This window comes from Carya illinoinensis, chromosome 1, assembly GCF_018687715.1.
Source record: "Carya illinoinensis cultivar Pawnee chromosome 1, C.illinoinensisPawnee_v1, whole genome shotgun sequence".
NCBI lineage: Eukaryota > Viridiplantae > Streptophyta > Magnoliopsida > Fagales > Juglandaceae > Carya > Carya illinoinensis.
The window spans coordinates 54,344,326-54,357,353 of record NC_056752.1 but is presented as its reverse complement, the minus strand read 5'-3'; positions in this window follow the sequence as shown (position 1 = coordinate 54,357,353).

Sequence of the window (13,028 nt, the reverse complement as noted above, 5' to 3'; positions counted from 1 at the left end):
GACCTTGAAGTTAAGTTTGAAACGTGAAATATTTTTTTTAATATCTATCTAATTCGGTTTATTATTTGTCTAACTCAATTTTTAATTTTTTTTAGACGATCATCTAGCTTCATCTTCAACCGAGGCTGATGTGAGTCTCCATTCCCATTCATGCTGAAAAGTTTATCCTTGGTTAATCTTCAATGGAGGTAAGAGATTTTGTACAAATTTTGCTCCTATTTTATTCATGTCTAGTGTATACGTATTGGTTAGATGCTCAAATAAGCCAATAGAAATTGAAATACTGAAGTTGAACTTTAAACCACATGGCAATATAATTATGTGCTATATAATTGTGCATTAACAGTCTTGTTTATTTTTTGCATGCACAGAATATAATTATGTGCTGTTGTTTATATATTTAACCATGTATTTGCAGGTTTTTTACTTTTGCAAATGCTGTTGCATGTGCCTTCTCTGTGCTGCCCTTGCTGTCCTTGCAGGTTTTTTTTCCCTTTTTTTTTTAATGGGGTTTTTGAGAAGTTTCAAAGATGAAGATTGGGCTGAGAATTTGAGGTTGATAGAAGATTATAAAAGGGATTAAGATTAGAGTTCTTTTAGTAAAGTTTTCATTTTTAATTTTTTGGAAGTTTGATGCTATCATTTTGATTTATCTGTAATTTTGGAAGTTTAATTTTTTGGAAGTTTGATGCTGTCATTTTGATTTATCTGTAATTTTGGAAGTTTAATTTTTTGGAAGTTTGATGCTGTCATTTTGGAAGTTTGATTTATCTGTAATGAGGAATGAATGTTGATCATTTTGGAAGTTTGATTTATCTGTAATGATCATTTTGGAAGTTTGATTTATCTGTAATGAGGAATGAATGTTGATCCGACAGGGCTTATTAAGAAATTTTTTTGGAATGCTGTCATTTTGGAAGTTTGATTTATCTGTAACGAGGAATGAATGTTGATCATTTTGGAAGTTTGATTTATCTGTAATGAGGAATGAATGTTGATCCGACAGGGCTTATTAAGAAATTTTTTTGGAATGCTGTCATTTTGGAAGTTTGATTTATCGAATGAATGTTGATTCGACAGGGCTTATTAAGAAATTTTTTTGGAATGCTGTCATTTTGGAAGTTTGATTTATCGAATGAATGTTGATCCGACAGGGCTTATTAAGAAATTTTTTTGGAATACTGTCACAATGTTTTTTTGTTGAAAAAAATTTAAGAATCAGGCTTTGTTAAAAAAAAAAAAAAAAACCCAGGTCTAGGCCGGAACTCGGATTTCCGGGTTGTAAAAACCCGGATCAATCCGGGTTTCAGCCCGAGTCCTAACCCGGGTGTATCCGGGCCGGAGTCCGGCCCGGATTTAGAATCCGGGTTTCGGGCCGGGTATACCCGGATACCCGGTCCGGTACCCGGTTGCCCAGCCCAATATATATAATTTGATATTAATGATAACATAATTAATCAAGAGTACGACGTCCCATTATACGTAAATAATTAATACGAACTATATATATAATATGAAACTGAAAATGAACTCCAGTAGTGTCCTTTTTGTGAATGAAGAGCTAGGTAGCTTCATAAAAAGTATAGTCCTCGACAATTAATTCCACCCAAACATAAAACCAAAGTACTGTTAAAAAAATCAACAATATATATAAAAAAATTGTACGTAGGATCGATAAATATATAAATTTCATCCAACCAAAACTGTTACATAACAACCTAGCTACCTACAGATATATATTTATATATACTAGTTATTGAACCTAAGGTTTCAAGTTTCATGTGATTATAAATCTACACATAAATTTTGATGATAACAAATAAATTCAAAGAATAAAGGAGTTTCAAGCTCAAGTTGTTCACACAATAGAATCAAGCACATCAAAGAACCAAGCATGGGCAAGAAGGAAATAAGTTCACATTAAAGTCATAGAATAATGTTGTAAATATCTTAAAATTCGAAATTAGGATTAATGCTCAAAATTAATATTTTATCATAAAACATTAAAATATATTTTCCACATGTACATAAATATTTTTGAAAATTAAATTTGAAAATTTTGAAAGATGATTGATTGTCATCTTTTATATGTGCATGCCTTGATTAAAGGGTTGAACTTTGAAAATATTAAAGATGATTGATTGTCATCTTTCACATGTGCATGTTTTATTTGAATATTTTCAAAAGTAATTGATGCTTTTTTAGACTTATACAAAAAGGTAGATGATTTTGTTTGAAAATTTTGAAAAGTAAAGTGTGCTCATTTTGTCATATACAAAAAGTAAAAGATTAGGTTTGAATTTTTTTGAAAAGGAAAGTGTGCTCCTTTTGTCATATGTAAAAAGTAAAAAATTAGATTTGAATTTTTTGAAAAGGAAAGTGTGCTCATTTTGTCATATGCCAAAAGTAAAAGATTAGATTTGATTTTCTTGAAAAAAATGAATGATGTTGTCTTTGACAATTGAAAAAGAAAAACATTTTATTTGAATTTTTTGAAAAAGTGAATGATGTTGTCTTTGACATGTGAATCTTTTTAAATTTAAATATGAAGTCTCATATGCCTATAAATAGATCATTTGAGAGTTTCACATTCACAACACCAAGAGCATACAATATTCATTCAAAACTTTCATCCTCTCTTCTCTAAACATTGAGCCTTAATCTTTGTTCATTTTGAGAGATATAGTTTGCGCTGTATTGTTCTTATTTCACTCATTAAGGAATGTTTTCTGATAACCTACCCACTATCAGCTCTTGTATCAGAAAAAGGGTGTGTATAACCCTTGTGTGTGTAGAAAGTATTCTACACGGGGAATAGTTGAATCACCACGTGTAAGGTGATTGCAAATGTAGAGGGTGTTCTAAACGGATCCTTTGTAGCGGTGTTGTTCAAAGGTGTAATAGGTTTCTATCTCCACCTGAAGGAGGTTGAATAGTGAATTTGGGAATCCTCAAGGGGTAGCTTGAGGCGAGGACGTAGGCAGTGGGGCCGAACCTCGTTAACATACTGAATTTGCTTCTCTCTTACCCTTACTCTTTATATTTATTGTTATTTCATATTTTGTTTATATTTTATATTATATATTTGATTTATAATTGTTATTTTTTTAATATAACTCAATTCACCCCCCCTCTTGTGTTAGTCATCTGGGCAACAATTGGTATCAGAGCCAGGTTGACCTATACTATTCATACAGGCAGATCACTCATGTGAACTCTCGCTTGTAACTGTGTCACCGAAGCAAGACTTTCCGACCATGGGTGACGGTGCACCGGTAGAGACGGTGGCCGGCTAGCCTGGTAGGTACAATTGTTAGGTGACATAGGTGCGGCCTATGATCAGTAACAATTGGTATCAGAGCTAGTTGACCTGTACTGTTCATACAGGCAGATCACTCATGGGAACTCTCGCTTATGACTGTGTCACCGAAGTAAGACTCTCCGACCATGAGTGACGGTGCACCGGTAGAGACGGTGGCCGGCTAGTCTGGTAGGTACAATTGTTAGGTGACATAGGTGCGGCCTATGATCAGTAACAATTGGTATCAGAGCTAAGAGCTCTATTATAAGACTAACTATCTTTTAAGTTAAGATCTTATGGCTAACATTTCAGTTTCGTTTGGTGAAGGTAAATCTAGCAGTCGGCCTCCACTCTTTTGTGAAGATAATTACTCATTCTGAAAAGTTAGAATGAGAATATTCTTTCAGGCTCAAGGTCGAGAAATTTGGAAATGTATTGTAAATGGACCTTATATTCCAACAAAAGTGGTTGATAGAGTAAAGGTCAAAAAGGAAGAAGAAGAGTTTGATCGTGAAGACGATAGACTTTATACTTTGAATTTAACTGCTATGAATTTATTATTTAATGCTCTCAATGGAAATGAGTTTAATAGAATAATGACTTATGCTACGGCAAAAGAAATTTGGGATAATTTTGAAGTTACTTATGAAGGAACTTTGCAAGTCAAGGAATCAAAAATTTATATTCTTACTCATGAATATGAAATGTTTAAGATGAATGATGATGAATCTATTTCTAGTATGCACACTCGTTTTACTAACATTATAAACAGTTTGACAGCTCTTGGCAAAATTTATTCCAAGGTGGAGATAGTAAGAAAAATTCTCAACTCTCTACCAAAACGCTTGGAATCAAAAGTGACAGCGATTCTTGAAGCTAGAGACCTCAAGAAGCTCGAAGTTAATGAACTCATCGGGTCACTTATCACCCATGAGTACACATTGAAAAGAGGAGAAGAAGAAGGAAAGCCAAAGAAGAGCTTAGTACTTAAAGCTATTCCTCATGAAAGTGAAAGTGATGAAGATGAGGAAAATGAAGATAAAGATGAAGAAGTTGCGATGATAACAAGAAGAATTCAGAGATTCTTGAAGAAAAATAGAACTCCTCCAAGGAAATTTTTCAAAAAGTTTTCCAAGAAAGATTCAGGTAAAACTGACACTTTAATTTGTTATAAATGCAATAAACCTGGTCATATCAAACCAGATTGTCCTCTGCTAAAGAAAGATCGAAACAAGGGCAAGAAAGCAATGAAAGCTACATGGGATGATGATTCAAGTAGTTCAGATAGTGAAGCAAGCAATGGAGAATCAACAAATCTTTGTCTTATGGATAAAGATGACATTGAGGTAACAAATTTTGATAATATTGAAGATCCTTCATATGAAGAATTGTAAAATATTTTAGAAGAGGTATATGAGGAATTTGAAAAATTGGGTATCAACTATACTGCTTTGAGAAAGAAAAATTCTTTTTTAACAAACGAAATTGAAATTTTAAGAAAAGAAAGTATCATTTTGAAAGATGAAAATCTTGAATTGAATAAGAAGAAAACCGATTTAGAAAATATTGTTGAAAACTTTACGAATGGAAAAAGAAATTTTGAAAAACTTCTTGGTAGTTAAAGATGTGTTTTTGACAAGGCAGGTTTGGGATATATGCCAAAACAAAAATACAAACCTTATAAAAATTTCTTTGATAATCATTCTACATCAAAGACTAATATTCAAAATTTTTTTCATAAAAATAATTTTGTCAAAAATGGATATTATTATAATCATTCAAGTTTTTCATATATGTCACATGCTATTTGTAATTTTTGTAATAGAAATGGTCATAATTATCATACTTGTCCTGTTAGAAGAAATCATACAATGACTATTAGGGCCATATGGGTACCTAAAAATTTTGTTTCTTCTAATACTAATAAATAAAGGACCCAAAGAATTTGGGTACTAAGAAAAATCATTTTAATTGTTTTTATAGATATACATGAAGTCTTCCACAAGCAAAAACAAATGGTTTTTAGATAGTGGATGTTTAAGACTTAAAACGAGAATGCTGAAGGAATGCAGATGAGTTATAAAGATGAGATGAAAACTTGATGCGGATTGGATGAACTTCAGGACTGATTTTATAGAGATAGCATAAAGAATAAGACAAACTATTGTCTCTTCAAATCTTTTTCAGTCAAAAGAAATACAAGATATGCTAGACACACATTTTCAAAAGTTTTCTTACTAAGCCAGCGAGATTAACAGTAGATTGTCCCTATTTTTCTAGTAAACGATGAACCTCTGCTGTTATCTGCCGATGTTGACCTTGTATCTGAACTCTTTCTCGTTCCAGCTCCTCTATTCGTGGTTGCAGATCATAAGCATACCAATCTGTAAATTTTTTCAACTCTTAGTTTTCTTGCTTTAGCTTTTTATTCTCACTATTCTTATTAGCAAGCTTCTGTCGTAATTCAAATATTTGCATGTTAAGATGATCAATCTCACTCACCCTCGCCATTAACCTCCGAGACATGATCGTAACAGAGGCAGCATATTGACTACTGAGCATTCTTGATTCTGCAATAATCTCAGAATCAGCATTACTAGAAAAACGGTTCACTGCTCCTATCATGGTATTGACGGCCTCAGGAGAGAAGATTGATGATTGATGCGTCAAGGGTTCCTGATTTAAGTCTGGAACATTAGTGGAAGAGAATTGCTTAGCCATTCTATCGTTGTGGAAAAACATAACTCAGGTCAAAAAGCGATTATTTTTTTGGCATCTGATAGATGAAAATGATCATTTTTTTATAGCAACTCAGAGCCTTCAATCACGTTTGTCAACAACATCAGGCGATTGTTTAAATCTCCAGCCGCACTAAATTCATAGAGTTAGGCCTCGAGACTTTGCAGCATTTGTCGGGTCACGGACGGCTCCTTTTTCAACTATCTACAGTGACTATTAAACGCATCATTTTCTTCAGTCCATTTACTTGCTGCCGATCCTTTTTAATGATGCCAAAAGGGGGAGAAGTTTTAGACTAAAACATTAACATTGTTTAAATTGCTAAACTTGTTATATATGCTTGGAATTATATTTATACTTTTGTTTGAAAAACTAACGCATATTTTCAGGGGGAGCTTAAGTATGAATACATGTTTCAAGTTCTATCAAGTATTTGTCATCATCAAAAAGGGGGAGACTGTTGAACTCAAGGTTTCAAGTTTCATGTGATTATAAATTTATACATTGATTTTGATGATAACAAATAAATTCAAAGAATAAAGGAGTTTCAAGGTCAAGTTATTCACACAATGGAATCAAACACATCAAAGAACCAAGCATGAGCAATAAGGAAATAAGTTCACATTAAAGTCATAGAGTAATGTTGTAAATCTCTTAAAATTCGAAATTAGGATTAATACTCAAAATTAATATTTTATCATAAAGCATTAAAATACATTTTCCACATGTGCATGAATATTTTTGAAAATTAAATTTGAAAATTTTGAAAGATGATTGATTGTCATCTTTTACATGTGCATGCCTTGATTAAAGGGTTGAATTTTGAAAATATTAAAGATGATTGATTGTCATATTTCACATGTGCATGTTTTATTTGAATATTTTCAAAAGTAATTGATTCTTTTTTAGACTTATACAAAAGGTAGATGATTTTGTTTGAAAATTTTGAAAAATAAAGTGTGCTCATTTTGTCATATACAAAAAGTAAAAGATTAGGTTTGAATTTTTTTGAAAATGAAAGTGTGCTCCTTTTATCATATGTAAAAAGTAAAAGATTAGGTTTGAATTTTTTGAAAAGGAAAGTGTGTTTATTTTGTCATATGCCAAAAGTAAAAGATTAGGTTTGATTTTTTTGAAAAAAATGAATGATGTTGTCTTTGACAATTGAAAAAGAAGAACCTTTTATTTGAATTTTTTGAAAAAGTGAATGATGCTATCTTTGACATGTGAATCTTTTTAAATTTAAATATGAAGTCTCATATGTCTATAAATAGATCATTTGAGAGCTTCACATTCACAACACCAAGAGCATACAACATTCATTCAAAACTTTCATTCTCTCTTCTCTAAGCATTGAGCCTTAATCCTTGTTCATTTTGAGATATATAGTTTGCGCTGTATTGTTCTTATTTCACTCATTGAGGAGTGTTTTCTGATAACCTACCCACTATCAGCTCTTGTATCAGAAAAAAGGGTGTGTATAACCCTTGTGTGTGTAGAAAGTATTCTACACGGGGAATAGTTGAATCACCACGTGTAAGGTGATTGCAAGTGTAGAGGGTGTTCTACACGGATCCTTTGTAGCTGTTGTTCAAATGTGTAATAGGTTTCTATCTCTACCTGAAGGAGGTTGAATAGTGAATTTGAAAATCCTTAAGGGGTAGCTTGAGGCGAGGACGTAGGCAGTGGGGCCAAACCTCGTTAACATACTGAGTTTGCTTCTCTCTTACCATTACTTTTTATATTTATTGTTATTTCATATTTTGTTTATATTTTATATTATATATTTGATTTATAATTGTTATTTTTTTAATACAATTCAATTCACCCTCCTCTTGTATTAGTCATCTGGACAACACTAATTGGGGCTCAAAGTGCAAGGCACGTTTCCCTAGTTGAAAGGAAAAAATAGCGTTCTTAAAACGTAGAAGTCCTCCATAGAAGTATTATCATAAAAAGATAAATCTGTAAATATATAAAAGGAAAAACTTAATATTGTCATTGGATTAAAGGTAATATTAGTTCTTTTTTTTTCAAATCATATTTTTATACTGATTTTTGTCTTATTAGTAAATATTTAGTTACAAGTTTTGAAAATAATTCTAATTTCAATTTTGGTCAAATTTTTTGTAAGATTCTTATTTATTTATATATTTATTTCTAATAAAATAATTTAGTTTTTTCTATTTTTAAAAAATATTATAATTTCAAACTTTGCAACTATTTAAATCCGGTTTGTGACTTTTATAAAATAATTTTAAAGTTGATTATTAATTAATATTATTCAAATTTTTCCTGTATTTTGAATAAATTTATTATCTTACATTATTTGTTGAATAAAAGCCTTTGAGCATCCAGATTGGGTTTTCCATAAAATTCTCTATAATTTAACTAAAAATTACATCTTTAAATTTTTTTTTTTAAATTTTACTCATCTTTTAAAAACTCCATACATCTTATTTTTTATTCTTTTTTTATTCTATTAAAATAATATTTTTTTATTTTTTATTACTTTTTTCTCTCACTTCTTTTTATAAACTTAATTATAAATAATTATAAATTTAAAATAATGATTTAGGGACAAACAGTATATTTTTAAATCGCATCTATTTATTTCAAAATAAGGGATGAGATAAAGAGCGGTTTAGGATGAAATTTTTAAATATTTTCTCAAAATTTGTAGAATTTATAATTTGACGGTATGGGATGGGAGACTCTTTGTCCATTTGCTTTTGTCTGCTTGGCAAAGTCTTTAGGATTTTGCTACACAACCTCCTAACATCTCAATACTCTACTTTTTTTTAATTTTTTAATATTTTTTAATAATTTTTTTTGAATTTATTTTTTTTAAATTAATTTAATTATTTTATTTATTATTTATATATTAAATATTTGATAAAAGATAAAATAATAAAAGTTAAAAAAATGTAAATATTGAAGGGTTGAAAGGTTGTAAAGATTTTTTCAAATCTTTATGGTAGTGTTTTGTCAGAGACTGTGGGCGCCATTTTAAACACGCTGATGACCAAACCCAACTTGGCATATCGGCAACTTAGTGTCGCAGTCCGGTTGCCTGTCGGCTAGGGTAATGAATATTAGCGGAAGAGTAACGACAGTGACAAGTCGTTCCACATAAATATTTGACAAAAAAAAAAAAATAGTCTCCATGCAGAAATAAATAAGTCTTTTTACGATGAAATATAATTTTTTATAAAAATTTAGGACGACATTTATATATTTAAAGTTTATATATATTATTAGAATAATGCTAGCCTGTCGTTTAGTAATAACCGTTAAGTGTGCCATAATTTTATATTTTTATTTTTATGTTTTTTCTTTTTACATTTTTTAATATATTTAAATATATTAAAAAATAAAAAAATCAATATATTAAAATTACTCCATTAATCATTAAATAAAATTTTTTTGAACAGTATAGTGATTTATTCATATTATTATTATTCTATCAATAGAAGCTAAATTCTTTATATAATTTCATCTGTACGGGTATATCCGTTTGGTTATACATATGAGATGAGATGAGATGTTTTAAATAGTAATAAATAAAATTTTATCATAATATAATTTTTTAATATTAATTTTATATTGAGATTTGAAAAGGTTAAATTGTTTATTATATTTTATATAAAAATTTGAAAAAATTATAAAGATAATTAGAGATGAGATGTTTTAGATTTTGGTAACCAATCGGAAAATCAAACTCACTTCAGTTTAAAAAACAATAAAAATCACTTTAACGTACCCCAAGTTCTTGAAACATTCGTACCAATTAGAGGTATGTTATAATTAACACTTTATTCTTCTTAATTTTTGTTATTGAACGTCTACAGTCAACGAAGTGTTTTTTTTTTTTTGATAGAAACAGTCAACGAAGTGTGAATCAAATAAATTAAGCACAAATTTCTAACATGAATAGAAATCCTACGTACGAAGCGTTACGTGAAAACAAGATCGGATTATAATTAGGTTCAAAGAAAACTCAGGACTTTGAAAACATGCATTATTTTTGGACCATTTGGGCACGTAGGATTGAAGGTGTTGTACGTATCATTAAAGACGCATTGAATTTGTATCGCGTTCAAGAAGAAAAATGTAGTTATTTGAACTTTCCTAGCAAATGCATAGGATTCATTTCAGACGTTGTTCAAAGTTTTTTAATTCCCATTGGGCAGTTCGGTCCTACAATATTAATGAACTTACAACCATTATTCGAAGGGAACTTATGGGAAAAATGAATAAAATGGAAAAAGGAAAAAAAATGTTTGATGCTAATTACCCCAATATATATATAATTTGATATTAATGATAACATAATTAATCAAGTGTACGTCCCATTATAGGTATGTAAATAATTAATACAAACTATATATATAACATCCCGATTCTAGAGGTTCGGAGAGTTATTTTCTGTTACCTAAAATTATCTTCAATAACACAATTATATATCATTTACAGGCTCCATAAAATATTAACTTATTTGTTTAACACAAGTATCCACATTCCTCCACATGAGCATAAAAAAATTACCGCAATAAAATAAATTAAAATATCTACAAAAATTAGAAATTATCCATAATTCAAAATACCAAAATAGCATAAAATAATAAATCTACTAAATAGGACTCTCCAATAAATACTTGTATCCTTTGACACTTCTTCATCTACGATTATCAAACCTTGCAAACACTTCCTACTTTCGATTTCTAGTAGAATCGTCAAAATTATACGAAAAATATTATGGAGATAGATGGTGAGTTATTAACAACTCAATAAACAAAAAAAATATATACTAGTATATAAATATGAGCATTTACAAAAATCATAATGCAAAATAAAATATTTTTATTTTTGGAATACAGAATTAGAATACGTTATAAAAAAATATTAGAGTGAAAGTTTAGAAATATTCTTATTCAAAATTTTTTTTGGTATAGTATAACTGAAACATCACATCAGAAAAATAGAATTCAATTTTTAACCCTTATGATAGGGTTGTGCAAACCTCGGTGGCCAACAAAGCAAAAATAGAATGTGAAATATTCTCCTTATTTATTCTCAGAATCCCGAGTGTGCACAAAGAAAAGACCACGCATAAAACTATTTTATTTTAAAAGTGAGTACACCTCAAACAGAAAAGTTTGTACTAATCCAAATAAAGACCACATTTATACAATCATAATAAGGTCAAAACAGAACAAAAATAGAATGTCATGCTAGAAGTTTTGAGTACACGCGATATAGTTGATTGCTATTCTAAATAATTCATGATTATATTGAAAAATAGGCAATATTTCTACCGAATAAAGAACTTGTGAAAATGGTAGGAAAACCTAAAACTTAGGTTTTAGATTTAGAAAACCTTTTAATATAATTTACTATTATATATTATTTAGAAAACCTAAAACTTAGTTTTTAGGTTTAGAAAACCTAAACGTTTTAATATATAATTACTATTATATATTAATTGATATTATATATAATTTTTTTTGTGTTTGTTTTTTTTATTGTTTTTATTAAAAATATTAGGAACAAACAAAAAAGAAAGAGAAACTTTAGATATAAATCATTCCAGCTTGCATTTGTTTTCAGTTTTAATCAACTTATTCTGTCCAACTTCAAGCAATATTGGTTGTTATGAAAAATTAGAAAGTTTTAGAAACCGGCGTAGGTATAATATTATATTTGATGTAATTTAATGATATCTAAATATATTATAAAATCTTATTGTAATTATCTTTATATATTCCATCTTAAATTAAAGCTTCCGTCAAACAGTACGTTATATATATATATATGTATATGCATGGAATCCAAATTCATAAACTTTATTGTTTAGGCCACTTGAGGATAGAAAGAAGAGTTTTGCTATATATAAGTACAGTCGCGTACTAATTTACATAATAATAATGATTCATTCATATTTAAAATTTAAATTAATACTATTTTAAATAAAATTTACTTTTTAACCAATCACATTATATTAATATATAAATTAATACATAATTATACTTATAATTATATTTTTCTTAAAAGAAATGGTCTCCTGTAAAACTGCACTCACTGACATTTTCTTGGAAGAATAAATACAGGAAAATAATAAGAATGAAATTCTGGTCTTAGCCGAACTTTTGGCTCAACTTCGGGGAAGGAGAACGCAACGCTTGAAGACAATGTTGAGCGTTTTGTGGTTATCTTAGGAGTCCAAAAAAATATTTAAATAGTCTGAAAAATTATTTAATAATAAAATTAAGTTGTTTTTTTATTATATATGTAAATACTTTTTAATTTCAAAAAATTTATAAGGTACATTTTAAGTAAAAAATCATTTTGATGATTTTATTCAAATGTAATTTTTCGGAAAATGTGATATATAATTCAAATTTCTATTAAGAATATGGATAATCTTTCAAAAATTAAAGGACCTTTTATATAATTTATATATATATATATATATATATATATATATATATATATAATTGTAGTGTTTCCAAACAAATATCATATGTTTAAAAATATTTTAAACATTTACTAAATAATAAATAGATGTTTCATAGTATAGCAGCTTCTTATTTAAGTTTTACAACAAAATCTCCTAAAGGTAAGAGTTATATATATAAGCTCATATATAAGCTCTCACTGCAATCTCAAACATGCATTAATAAGATTAGAAAACTTATCACTTTGAAAACTTTTATGTTTGGAATATTTGGCCGGGTAGATAGCTAGGATTGAAGGTCTACAGTCAACGAATTATCAGTGTAAACCAAATAAATTTAGCACATTTTTCTTTCTAACGTGAATAGAAATCCTACGTACGTACGAAGCGTTACGTGAAAACAAGATCAAATTATAATTAGCTAGGTTCAAAGAAAACTCATGACTTTGAAAACATGCATTATTTTTGGACCATTTGGGTACGTAGGATTGAAGGTCTTGTACGTAGGATTGAAGGTCTTGTACGTATCAT